This window comes from Orcinus orca, chromosome 1, assembly GCF_937001465.1.
Source record: "Orcinus orca chromosome 1, mOrcOrc1.1, whole genome shotgun sequence".
NCBI classification, from domain to species: Eukaryota; Metazoa; Chordata; class Mammalia; order Artiodactyla; family Delphinidae; genus Orcinus; species Orcinus orca.
In genome coordinates, this window is record NC_064559.1 from 64,702,844 (window position 1) to 64,717,433 (window position 14,590).

Below are 14,590 nucleotides of genomic sequence, written 5' to 3' on the forward strand. Positions count from 1 at the left end.
TTCGTGGCTAACCTGTGGATCCTGACCATCAGGTGGACAGAGAAATTGGTAACATTTCTGTTTTGCCTGTTGAAATGTTTAATGACAAAGATTTTGTTCAGTTTCCTGATGTGGGTGTCCAAAGATGAGAGACCCATGTGTGTGATCTGTACCTCCTGTGAGATCAGCCCTAAGCTAGTTTAAACATGATCAAGTTCTGTCTACACGGTAGATTTAGACCTCTGCCTGTCCTGTCTACTGATTATGTTTAGAGCTGACCATATGTTGCCTATAATAAAATTTAGACCTGACCATGTTCTGTGTACGCTAGGACTATGGGGAGCTGGGTAGAAACCCGGCCTGGCCTCAGCACTGGGAAGCTCCGTGCCTGCATCTGAAGGTCAGTGCTTAGATGTCTGGGGTCTGGGGCTGAGGCGGGCTTGTCTAAGTAACAGCCTCTCTTCTGAGTGTGGTTACCTGGTCCTCCCAACGGTCAGTGCTATGGTCGGGGCCTTAGTCTTAATCCCTGCAAGGTTCATCTTCCCTGAGGCTTGTGGAGAATCTGCAGGAGGCCTACCTGGCAATAATTCCAATTCACCAGCACGTGCATGGTGAATAGGGAGGCAGGTTTAGCTGGTGAATTGATTGCAGGGCAGGCAGATCGGGTAAAAGGCCGATGGGTAACAGCTGAGGCTGTTGCTGAGCTCTCCTTCCAGTCTCCCGTCCCTACTCAGCAGCGTCCAGAGCTGCCCCTCGGCTTTCAGCCCTGCTGTCCTGTGCGTTTTCTCAACAAGTATGTGAGACAAGAAAGGACTGAGCCTGCGAGAACCAAGGAAGTGTGTTCAACTCTAGCATGAAAGCTTTAAAAACAGGTAAAATCAACAGAACCAAAGGGAAAAGAGGAGAACTTCTCTGGGACAAGTGTGGGCAGAGGAGACACACCAGCCACTTTTTCCCATCCCAGGAGCTCCCAGGAACCCAGCTTGTTTCCACATTAGGGGAGCCACCAGCAGAGCCATGGTGTCCTGAGCAAGGGGACGTGTGACCCCAGGTGTAGGGTCTGGGGAGGGCGGTTCACCATGGGACTGTGGACTTGTGACTCAGGTGGATGGGGCTGGGTAGGAGGGGTCACCTGTTGAGAGAGAACGTGTGACTTTAGGCGCAGGGTTTGGGCAGGTGTGGTCACCGTGGTGAGTGTGGATGTGCGACCCCGGATATAGGGTGCGGGGACTGTGTGGGTCTCACCACATCTGCATGGGTCAGGATCACATGTGGGGAGACTGCATATGTGCTCTTTGACTGCACTGTGTCCCGTCCCCTTTGAGATTTCCAACCTCTGCATTAAGGGTGTTGCCCTGATTAACCTGTGGTTCCTTTTCTTCTCTTAATCTTGTCATTTTCATATGAGGTCAGCCATGTTTGAGTGGGTTGCTGCTCTGTGTTTTGGTGAGTGACAACCCTTCGTGGTATCATATTAATATCATATCATATCATATGTCTATCTATGGGGGTCTCCACTTCCTGGGTCCACCTGGACAGAGGTCAGGTGAGCACAGACAAGCCCCCCTTAAGAATGGTCTCCCACGTGCTCTGTGAGGGTGCCGTGATGGGCCCTAAGGTAGGGGACTGTGTCTGGGCCTCCAACATTTGTGATGAAGGGGAGTCGAAATGGAATCTCAATTAACAAGACATTATTTTAAGAATTTATTTTAAGTGAAATAAAACACACATCACATTCCCTTTACCATCATCACCATTTTAAGTGCATGTTTCTTTTTTTTTTTTTTTTTTTTCGGTACGCGGGCCTCTCACTGCCGTGGCCTCTCCCATTGCGGAGCACAGTCTCCAGACGTGCAGGCTCACTGACCATGGCTCACGGGCCCAGCCTCTCCACAGCATGTGGGATCTTCCTGGACCGGGGCACGAACCCGTGTCCCCTGCATCGGCAGGCAGACTCTCAACCATTGCGCCACCAGGGAAGCCCAAGTGCATGTTTCTGAGGCATCAGATCTATTCACTCTCTCGTGGAGCCATCGCCACCATCCGTAGAACTTTTCATCTTGCAAAACTAAAATTCCACAACCATGAAAGTCTCACTCCCCACTCCCTCTCACTGCCCCTGGCACCGATATCCACTTCAGTCCCTGAGTTGTCGACTCCAGGGCACCCACTGGAGTGGAACCCTGCAGTGTTTGCTGACAGGTCACTTTGGAAGAGCTGACTTTCAGTCTGAAGCTCTGCCTGTTTGTTTCTGAAGAATCTGCATTTAAGGAGAGGGTGTATGAGGAAGGGGGTGTATGAGGGACAAAGGTGTCCGGGGTGCAGATGAGCTAGGACCTGACCAGCTGCCTTTTGTGTCTTCTGGTTCCACCTCTTGGCCTGGGCCTCATCTGCATCATCACTGGCCCCACTGGCACCCCTGGGGTGTTGTTGTCTGAGTGAGATTCCCCTGGTGCCCCTGCTCTCCTTCCCTCCTCCTGCTGGTTGGGGAGGGAACTGCTTGCTGTGTGGTCTCTACCCCTGAGGCACAAAGCACCCTGCAGCATGGACCTGAAGAGTGTGGGTGTGGTCCCAAGAGCATGGGACCCACATAGGACACAGCACTGGGGCACGACAAGTGCTAGGGCTGCCTCATCACTGGCAGGGAATGTTGCCAAGTTGCTGCTCGGGAGAGTGTGGTGGGTGGCCTGGGATCCCAGAGACCCCATTCCTATCCTGGAGCTTGGACAGTGTATCCCCATGGGCTCCCGATTCACCCCATATCTGAGCCGTATCCCTCTGTCCTTTCTTTGAACTCAGGAAAACGACCTCTACTGATCATTGCCCACAACATCGGCCTGCTCCTGTTGGTATTAGGATTCTTTAATTTAGGCATTCTGGGATAGCAGCTCTTTTTAGGCCTGAGAAGGAACAGCTCAGGAGTGTAAAACATTTTCAGATGAAACTAATATTCAATGACTGTCTCTAACTACTCGGTTGTTGACTTCTGTTAGTCATTATTCTCCTGGTTTCAGCTCTGATGTGGGGATTACAGGGGAGTCAACATTTAAATCTTCATAATCTGTGTATTTGTAGCTTCAGTATCATTACTGACCCATAGTTTGTATGGTTTGGGAAGAGTTATTGATTTCATGTATCATGTAAAGGATTCACAATGATGATAGGGCAATTAAGATTACAATAATGGCTGGTAAATTGTTCACATTTTCTCCACCTGTGCATCTATTGTACATATATGAGTTAGTTTAGTTGTCAATATTAGTGAAATAATATAGAGGACTAGAGAACTTATTTTAAAAATCACTATTGTGTGATGATGAATATGTAAAAGTTCTTCCATAATCGGTGATGCTGTATCTTGAGACCCTAGATGAAATTTATATGCCTTCGTGATAGACACTATTTTAGCCTATAATTTTACTTTGAAAAAGTTGCATCACTTTTTACTTTTATCTCATTTATTGAGAAAGACAAAATTGTTATGCTGTTGGCTTCAAACTGCTTGAAAAGGACTTGAGCCCTTCCTTATTTTACATTTACATCGGTAGGATCTTCAAATATAGGATGTGGTGGAGGGTCTCTGTGCAACCATTCTAGGTTAGTAGTAGCAGTTTCCACTGCTGAGACTTCTCGTTTGGACACAAATGTTTTTCACAGTATGAAGATTATTAGCATTACTGCTGCTACTGAAATGAATGAGCCTAAAGACAAAATATTTCATGTTGTGTGTGCCTCAGAGTAATGTAGTAACCTCCCTGAGAGGCCAAGAAAGTGCTGCAGGAGGTCATATTTACTACTACAAATATAGTGAAGTGAAGTGAAGTGAATTTTGCTACTGCTGAGTTAACTGTATAACCTGAGAATCGTGGGAATCAGTGTAGGAAGCCTCCTATAATAGTGAAGACTGCTCCCATGGACACTACATCATGGAAGTGTGCTACTACATAGTATGTATCCTGGAGGACAATGTCCGGGGATGAGTTGGCCAAGATGATTCCTGTCAAACCACCTATTGTAAAAAGATAAACTAAAGCCTAAAACTCATAATATATTGGGAGGTCATATAATATTACCTCCATGAACAGTTGCTAACCAGGGACTTCCCTGGTGATGCAGTGGTTAAGAATTCGCCTGGCAATGCAGGGGACACGGGTTCGAGCCCTCGTCTGGGAAGATTCCACACGCTGCGGAGCAAAAAGCCCGTGTGCCACAACTACTGAGCCTGCCCTCTAGAGCCCGCAAGCCACAACTACTGAAGCCCATGCGCCTAGAGGCCGTGCTCTGCAACGAGAGAAGCCACTGCAATGAAAAGGCTGCGCACCGCAGCAAAGAGTAGCTGCCACTCACCGCAAGGAGAGAAAGCCCATGTGCAGCAACGAAGACCCAATGCAGCCAAAAAAAAAAAAAAAAGAAAAGAAAAGAAAAAGAAAGAGTTGCTAATTAGCTAGATACTTTTACTCCTGTAGGGATAGAAGTAATTACGGTAGCTGATGCAAAGTGTGCTCCTGAGTTGACAGCTATCCCTATGGCAAACATATGATGGACCCACAGGAGAAATCCTAAAAAGCCAGTAGACATGACTCATACTACTCCCAAATAGCTGAAAAGCACTTTCTGTCCTAAATAGTATGTAATGATATGTGAGTTTATAACAAACCCTGGTAGGCCATGAATACAGACTTCAGGGTGACCAAAGAATCAAAACAGGTGTTGGTATAGGATTCGGTCTCCTCCTACAGGGTCAAAGAAAGTAGTGTTGAGATTTCTATCTCTTAACAGTATGGCAATTCTGGGTGCTCGGACTGAGAGTGGTAATTATATTAAGATGGCTATAGTTGGGGGAGATTAAACAAATAATGGTGTTTGGTATTGGGATATGACTGCTGGTTTTGTATGAAAGACTATAGTAATAAAAGTAATAACACCAAGAATTGAAGAGACACCTGCTAAATGTAAGGAGAAAATGGTTAGGTCGACAGAGAATCCTGCGTGGGTCAGATTGCAGGCTAGAGGTGAATATACGGTTCCACTGGTAACAGAACCAGCTTCTACTATTGGTGATATGAGTAGGAGTAAGAATGATGGGGGAAGTAGTCAAAAGTTTACGTGATTTTTTTGGGAAATGCTACCTCAGGTGTCCGAGTTATTAGTGGCCCAAGTCCATTTTCAAACCCTACAATATAATGGGTACAACTATAAAGAAAATTATTACAAGTGCAGGGACTGTTATGACTACCTTACAGATTTGGGCATCTCCAAGTAGTGCTCCAGGTTAGCATAGCTCAGCCTGGATTAATATACTTAAGGTGCTGCCCGGTACTCCAGCTCAAGCACCAAATAGTAAATATAAAATATCTTTGTGATTTGTTGAAAATAATCAGCAGTGTATGAACAGAGGTAAAAAGACTGAGCTAGCATTCGACTGTAAATCTAAAGACAGAGATTGAGCCCTCTATCTCAAAAACCCTGTGGTGAATCAACAAATTGAATTGTAGAAGCTGCAGAGAAGCAGCTTCAATTCTGCTGGTGATTTTCCTGCCTTTTCTTTTCTTTCTCTAATGAAGGAGAAGTAGACTGAAAGCAGTTGACTGGAGGATTTGCCTGTTAACTAAAGTCTCCTGGGGTTAAAACTCATCAATATTGTAAAGATTTGGCTTAATTACAATGTTTGCTTTACATTCAATTGATGTAGGATAAAGTCTTGCAATCTTTATTTTTAGGAATTAAGTAAATTTTACTTGTTTAGGGTTTTGAAAGCTCTTGGTCTGAACTAACCTAAATTCCTAGTCCAGCACCGATAGAATGGGTGTTATGTGTAGTAATCGTGTGGGTATTATGATTGGTAATGAGAGGAAGGTTATATTTTGTATGTTCAAACTGTTTTATTTTTATGTTGTTTAATGAAGGGGACATAGTTACTGATGTAGAGTATGTTAGCTGCAAGTAGAAATATATGTTGAGGACTGCTATGATGGCTATTAGTATTGGTAAAATGATGTTATCATTTTTGTTATCTCTTGGATAATTATTCATTTGGGTAAAAACGCTGATAGTGATGGGTGATGTCCTAATGATACTATAATGGTGAGGAAAAGGATTGTGATGGGAGGTGTTTTATCTCTTGTGTGTGATAATGATACTCTTGTAGTACATCATCTGGGCATAAATAAGAAGAAGAGAGTGTTGTGATGATATAAATTCGTATGTTTACAATTGTTATAATTGGAATATACTTTATAATAGCTGTTATTCATCCTATATGGGCAATTGATGAGGAGGGTGTAATTTTTTCCAGGTGAGTATGGCTAAGTCTACCTCATCCTCCAGCTATGATTTATAATATCACTATGATTCATAGTATATTTAGCTTGATGGATGGTGACATGTGATATAAAACTGATAGGGGTGCAATTTTGTCAGGCTGACAGCATCAGGCCTGCTGTTCATGGGATGCCTTGTGTGACTTCAGGCACTCAGAAGTGAAATGGGGAAAGTCCTACTTTTGTGACAAGGGCGAATGTCATGAGGGTGGATGCTGCTGGATTAAAGATTTTTGTTATTCTTTGTGTTCTTTGACCAGAGCATATTAGATTAATGATAATAGCCATTATAAGTAGCATTGATGTGGTGGATTGTTTTAGGAGTATTTGTTGGATGCTTCTGTAGCTTATGGGTTCGTGTTTTTTATTAGAATGGGGATACAATTAACCAGTGTGAGCTTGTTATACAATTATATTTCCTGAGATAATAGTCAGTAGAATGATAGTAAAAACAATGAGAGTTTATTGGTACAGGAATGATATACAACAATATTTTGAGGGTATGGGCCTGAAGCTTACTTAGAGAACCTTACTGTATAGCATGTGGTGTAATGTGGTAGCGTGGAGAATGTAAAATTCTTAGGAAGAATTCAATTCCAGGAATAAGAGCATTGAAACCTCTATGATTTACTCTATCAAAGTAACTCTTTTGTCAGACATATATCTTAAGTATGTGGTAGGTTGCCTGGTACGATGACAGGTAGTGAAAACTCTCATATACATCGGGCTAATGTTAGTAGTAAAAAAAGTTTTTATAAGAGATGTATATGTTGATCATATCAAACTTCTGGGTAGGATGCTCAAATTCATAGAAAGGAGGTTGTTAGATGAGTTTGAATGATCACTTGGGCTGTATATAATTCTGGCACCTAGGGATTGTCGAATGCTCCTAAAAATAGATTGTTGTGGAAATGTTTATTATAAGGAAATTGACATATTCTCTAGGAAGGGCGGGCTGAATGGGCCTGCTACATTTTCTACATTGAAGACATATACAGGTTTTGATTCTACTTCTGTTAAATCTAGTGGGGCTTCATTGGATTTCTGCTACTGTGGAGATAATCAAATTCTCAGTAGGGGTCAGGAGAAAATTAGTCATAGGTGTTGTGTAATAATTACTGTTGAAAGTGTAAATGATCCATTTATCTGTAAGACTGTGAATGGAATAACTGCTACATTACTTCATATGAGATAGTATGTTCTACTGTCCCTAGGGCTCCAGTGAGTGAGTATTTTGAATGTGAAGCTCATCCAGATCTGAGGATGGAATAAATGGCTAGGTGTGATATGGCTAATATAAATAATATGCCTACATTTATATTAATTAGTAGATAAGGTATGGGAAGAAGAATTCATATTGTGAGAACAAGGGTTAAGGCTAGCATTGGGGCAATAATATATAAATTGATGATGTTGATGGGCATAGTGGTTCTTTAATAAGAAATTTAAATGCCTCAGCAATGGGTTGCAATAATCCATGGGGGCTGATGATTTTTGGCCCTTTCTGCATTTGTATATAGCCTAGTATTTTCCATTTAGTTAATATGAGGAATGCTATGGTGAATTAAATTGGATCATTTGTGAAAGAATGTTGATTATAAACATATTCTTAGGAAGAGGACTTGAACCAGTGCAGATAAAGGTTTCAGTTTTACATAATTACCGAGCTCTGCCACCGTAACAAACCGGGTTCTACAGTAGGGTATGTATAAATTAATTGAATGTAGATTATATCATCATTTAGTTTGCAGACATTTTGTAAAGTAAGCTGTATTGCTCTTGTCCTTTCATACTGGAAGAAATCTGCAATGGACAGCAACCAGGATGACTCCAGTCTGAGCTCAGAACACGTGAGACTTTAATCATTGAACAAACAGAGAATTAATAGCAGTTATACCATTGAAATGTCGTGATCCAGCATCAAGGTCATAAACCATATTGCCGAAATGAGCTCCAGAATACAGTTATACTGTTATCCCTAGTAAACCTTGTTGCGTTGATCAGTGTTTTAGAAGAACAGGTGATAAAGCATTTTGACTAGCTGGTCTAAATTTTAATCACTCAGAGGTGGTTTTATTCTCCAAAAAATAAATGGCGCACGGGCTCAAGGCGCACCGGCTTCAGTAGTTGTGGCGCACAGGCTCAGTAATTGTGGCCCACTGGCTTAGTTGCTCTGTGGCACGTGGGATCTTCCCAGACCGGGGATCGAACCCATGTCCCCTGCATTTGCAGGTGAATTCTTAACCACTGCATCACCAGAGAAGTCCCAGAATCGCAGTCTCCCTTTTAATATACCTTAAGCCCAAAGAATCCATGGAAAATTGTTACAGAAAATAAGACAATAAAATATTGTAAGGACTATAACAGAAGCATATAGGACACAGTTCATATAGACACGTCCCAAGCAGTTACAAAGTATATTAAAAGGGAGGCTGCAGGGCTTCCCTGGTGGTGCAGTGGTTGAGAGTCCGCCTGCCCATGCAGGGGACACGGGATCGTGCCCCGGTCTGGGAAGATCCCACATGCTGTGTGCTGGACCTGTGAGCCATGGACGCTGAGCTTGCGCGTCTGGAGCCTGTTCCCTGCAACGGGAGAGGCCACAACAGTGAGAGGCCCGTGTACCGCAAAAAAAAAAAGGGAGGCTGCAATTTAATTTTATTATTTTTTTAGCATCTTTATTGGAGTATAATTGCTTTACAATCATGTGTTATTATCTGCTTTATAACAAAGTGAATCAGTTATACATATGCATATGTTCCCATATTTCTTCCCTCTTGCATCTCCCTCCCTCCCACCCTCCCTATCCCACCCCTCTAGGTGGTTACAAAGCACCAAGCTGCTCTCCCTGTGCTCTGTGGTTGAGGGAGGCTGCAATTTTAAAAGAATAAGATAAATTATACCCACCAACTCCCAATATTTCCTGAAACGTTGCAATCTGAAACCCTATTGTAGGAAGCAGAAGATTCCAGGAGACATTCTACAAATGAAGGACTCTAAACGCTGTGGTTGGATAAGGAATTCTAGAAGGAAGGTATCCTCACCCAAGGAGAGCAGGTTCCTATACTTGTGTAACATCACATCCCTGTACAATTCCCACTGATGTTGGTCCAGGCATCCTCACTCCTCTTGAGAGAAATGTATGGCCATATCCTGGAATGTCAGCAGTCCCTGAAATTAAAGGTACACATGCCATGTGGCCATGGGAAGAGTTCATAATGTGACCCAAGAAGAAAACAGCAAGTTAAGAGAACTGGTTTTAATTTAGAAGAGTGTTTTCAGTTATCCACTTATATATATATATATATATATATATATATATATATATATATATTTACAAAGTAACTTTCTCTACCTTATTTCTAACTACAAGAAAAGAGTGTGGCATGTGATCCACAAAACCAGTATAGAGACTATACTTATCTGGAAAAGAAATGATAAAATGATGGTTTCAACACAGGCATATACATTTTGAGTGTTTTATTTATATGAAATTGGATAAAATGTGTGTATTTCTCAGACACAAAAGACATGTAGAGGTAGAAATGTACCTTTCAACTATACATGGGTACACAAGTACACTGGGGAGATTGTAGAAGTGCAGATTGTGATTCAGTAGGTCCGGTGGGCCTGAGTTCTATTTTTTTCACAAGCTCATTTTTAACTAGTGATGCCACAGTCTCTGATTCATTAACGACAATTGTGAATAGCAGAGACATAATTAGAAAGGTAAAAATTCATATTTAATTTTGAACTTAAAGTGTTTTATGGATTTTACACGTTTAATAGAATAGTCAGCACAGCAGCAACAATCATTTGTTAATATTTACTATAGACCGTGTATCTTTCTAACTTTTTTGTGTAGGATTCCAGGAAAAAGGCCTGGGCTGCGGCTACAATGGGCGGGGCCCCCAGGCCGGGCCGCCCCTCCAGGACCCCCGACGGGGCCCTGCGCTCCTGGCGGCTCCCTCCCCCGGCGCCCCCTTCCCTCCCGGAAGGCCTCGTGGCAGAGCGGCCCCACCCCCTGCGCCAAGAACGGAGCCCGCGTTTCCGCAGAGCTGGAACTCGCGGCTCGGGGTCTCTTCCCTCCGCCGTCACGGAACTGTCCCGGAGGCCGAGGGGAGGGCGGCCTCATTGAGGCTGCCGGCTCTGGAGGGGCCCCAGCGGCCGAAGCCGCCACAGTCGTGGGGACGGCGGGCCGGGTAAGTGGGCGACGACCCTCCGCCTGGTCCGCTGCCCGGGCGGCAGCGCAGGACCAGCTTCTGAGGGGCAGGGGTTCGCTGCCACCCGCCGCTGCTGTGCAGAAACAGCGGTCCCCAGCGTCTGGTCCGGGAAACTTCGGTCCCTCCTCTCTCCCCTGCCCTCGGCCTGGCTCGCGGGGCCTGGGGGGTCGTGGGGAGGGGGTCGGCCTGAGCGTCCTGAGGGGAAACGGGGCAAGGGAGGAGCAGGGTCTGGCTGCAGCGTCAGCGCCCGTACTCCCGCCTGCGGGGAAAGCGAATGAAAACTCCTCCCGAGGCTCGCAGGCCCCTTATTCAGCTGAGTCCCTCTGCGCTCCTTCCTCCCTGAGCTAAAGTACCGGGGTGGGGTGGGGGGACAGGGCAGGGGACGGACGCAGGTAATGGGAAACATCAGAACGTGATTGTTAACTAAGGAAAACCTGCTCTCCCAACGTGAGGAATGTAGCGCTTTTCTTTGTATGCGAAGATGCCAGAGTCTGGGCTCCCTGAAATCCTTCCTTTGATATGCACCTCAGCTCCCTTGGGCCTGCATTCTGTATTTGCATATCCTGAGTACCTCAGGGCCCGCGGCGGCTCACACTGGAGGGCTGCAAGTGCTGATGACTGTGACATCCTTTGTCTACTGAGAAGAAATATTCCATTTCTCACAGGCTTGAGGGACAGACAGTGAAACAGTGTCAGAGAATCTCACTCAGCATGTACTTTAGTTTACATATAGATAATATTTATACGTAACTGTGCTAATAGAGGTTCTCAAGTCCAATCAACTTGTACTACTGCCCTCTATGTATTCATTTCATCAATATTCATAAGAAATGCCTATAGATTTGACTTAATCCATTTAAATAGGATAATGATTTTAAAGGAAACAATAGAAATAGAACAACAAAACCTTTACCACTAAAGGCTGGGTCTGGAACAACCTACGTAAATGTTCCATTGTTAAAATATTGAAAGATGTATTTCAGTAGAAATATCAGCAAAAATGACAAATAATAAGGGCAGCAGAATGTTGAAATGTTCTATCTTTATCATTAAAGTGGCAGAAAATCATTTATTAGTAGGCACTGGGGGCAGAAGATGCCTGATTTTATATCTTTGTCATATTTGTACAGTTGTTTCAATAAGTTACTTAAAGACAAAATGGAAAAACAAGGAGGTTTGTGCCTGAGATCACGTTGATGTGAAACCGGAGATGGCCACCTTGTGCCAGGTGAGTTAAGTTTACCTGGCAGGTAGACCGCAGAGCTCCTGAGAAGCAAGGGTTGGAATTTTTCTGCTGGGTGCCCCTTAGGTTCTGTGACTTGACTGATTGTGAGTCATGTTTCGGGAAAGACCTGATCACAGGAAAAGGTGGGAATACAGTGATTTGGGGAGCAGCTAACAACATTCATCACGGCTCGTGGCCTGAATGAATTTTAAAGAAACAGGAAAACAAATGCTTCTTATGGAATCAGAGAATGTGAGGGCTGGACAATCCCAGAAAATGAGGAACACCCGTCCCATTTTCCAGATGAGAAAACAGAGGCCCAGCAAGGTGAAATCCCTCACCCAAGTTGCACCCGTCTCTCCTCTCCACTGCGTGGTTCATGAAAGCAGGACTCTTCCTGTCGTGATCACTGCTGAACCCCAAAAGGTCCAGGCATCTAGCAGTTGCTCCAAAAATTTTGGTTGGCTGTAAGAACAATGCTATTTCTTTCATTCTCACTCTTATTCAGGACTGTGCCAAGAACTCCCCAGTTTGCAATGTAATTTGATTAATGTAAATAAAAATTGAGTTTTGTTGTGATGAGGACTTAGGCTTTGAAGGTAACAGACTTGGTTCAGATCTTGGTTCTGCGACTCAATAGCTGTTTGGCTTTGGGAAAATTACTAAACCTCTCTGAGCTTATTTCCTCCTTTGTAAAGTGGGGATAAATGTATCTGAGCCAGCAGAGCACCTGCATGAGAGATGTGCACTAAATATTGGTCTTTCTCACTCTCCCACGCCATCTCTCTGTTCTTCCCAGAGAAGTTGTACAGACGGATATAGTACTTCTTTTAAAAAAATTAATTAATTAATTAATTTTTGGCTGTGATGGGTCTTCGTTGCTATGTGCGGGCTTTCTCTAGTTGCAGCGAGCGGGGGTTACTCTTTGTTGCGGTGCGCGGGCTTCTCATTGTGGTTGCTTCTCTTGCTGTACCTGCTGTGGACACCGCCTCTGGGTGTGCGGGCTTCAGTAATTGTGGCCTGCAGGCTCACTAATTGTGGCGCATGGGCATAGCTGCTCCGCGGCATGTGGGATCTCCCCTGACCAGGGCTCGAACCCATGTCCCCTTCGTTGGCAGGCAGATTCTTAACCACTGAGCCACCACGGAAGTCCGATATAGTACTTTATAAAGAGGGGTTTTAATTTATTTCAGATAGTGTACATTTTTCTTCTTGTAGAAAAGATTATTCCACTATAGAAACATTAACATGCGATACCACTACAAATGCAGTATTCTATGGGCTAGATCTTATCAGTAAATTTTATAAGTAATTGGGCAAATGCCAAAGCACTAGGTACTGGGGAGTAAGAAGACTCAAATCTTGGGTGCCCCCCCACGCCAATTTCAAGAGCAGGGTGTGTTTTTCAAATCCATATTTCTTCTGGTCTTTGTTTGTCTTCCATCCTCTGTGTCTGCCTTTCTCAAGAAGGCTCAGATCTTACACTTTCACACCCTCCCAGCTGGCTGTGCCCCAGCTCTCGTCCTGGACCCTCTGCATGCATGGGTGTGCCTGCTCTCCCTGTGCATCACCAGCTTTGCCAGGGAGCTGCTGTATCGTGCACTGCTCGCTGTACCCCAGAGTGCCTAGACCCTTCTGGTACATGAAGTACACCCTCATCACCATGAGTGCACGCCCATCCCCTTACCTTATATCTTGTCTCTAAGCCAGGGTTGGGGCTGATACAGTGTGCGTTCAGCTATGAGAGGTGCTGGGATCAAAGTGAAGTTCCCAACTTTTGAAGTTGCAGGCATGAGGAGCACACAGTGATTTAAAGTCCGGTCACCTGACTTAAAGGGGGGGCTGATTGATTTAAAGCCAGGACAGCTGACTTAAACCCTGCGTCCCTCAGCTGCAGGACGAGACTAACTTTGGCGGTGCACGTGTTCGCTCCAAGCCAGCACTGCTGTTCAGGAAGAGCTTCCAGTAGCGCCTTAGTGCAGGGAGACTTGGTGCGTTGTCTTGCCCCTGCCCTCAGAGGGGGGCCACCGGCTCTTCCTGAGGAGAATCAGGGAGGGGGAAGTGCAGAGTCCCGGCTGGAGTTGAGGCACCCCTTGTCTGATGGCAGGGAAAGGGGGGCGGGGCTGTGTGGTGTCCTGGGGCTGGACTCACCAGGTCGACTCAGCCTCTCAGCCTCCTAACCTACCCCCACACACCCCACAAGAGTTTCCAACAATATGTAATTGCGCCTTAGGTTCTCGGTCTTCAAACTCATACCCAGGCTCCCAGGTCCCTTGATTCAGCCAATTCCTCTGTGCTCTTTCTTCTATTATATACGGTCCCAGAGGGAGAGGCTGGAGGATGGGACTGGAGGGATCCCGGCAGCACTTGGGTCAGCTGACTGAATAGATCTGTGGCCTGCGCTCTCACACATGTGTGAGAACCCTCAAGGCGGAATCGAGGGGGCCAGTTAGAGGCAGTCCTTGCTGCCTCAAGTGAGCATGGATCACCGTTGGGTGGGGAGCACGCTGATCCCTGAGAGTACTGTTAGGAGGATGTGTTCCTCCCTTGGCTTCAAGGACGTGGGTGGACTTCAGGGCTCCAGTTCCCCCCCAGGCCTCCAGGTCCGACTGCACCCCAGTGGCCTTGCAGACCTGGCTTCCTCTCCCAGAACTTGTCAGGCTCCAGGAAGAATCCAGACTGCAGAGATGGTGCCTGAGCGCTCCAGCTTAAGAAGTGCTGTCCCTGGACACCCAACAGTGGAGGGAGGAAGGGTGAAGGGAGTAGGGGGGGTGGGGTAGGTTGGGGTGGCTGCCCTGGGAGACGTTGAGAGAGAAATATCGCCCCCCACACCCCCTGCCCCCTGC

General features: G+C 45.3%; 1 pseudogene; it reads right to left on the minus strand.

The window, feature by feature from the left end:
* Positions 1-2,841: 2,841 nt before the first annotated feature.
* On the minus strand, positions 2,842-10,431 carry LOC125964326 (cytochrome c oxidase subunit 2-like; annotated as a pseudogene).
* Positions 10,432-14,590: the final 4,159 nt, after the last annotated feature.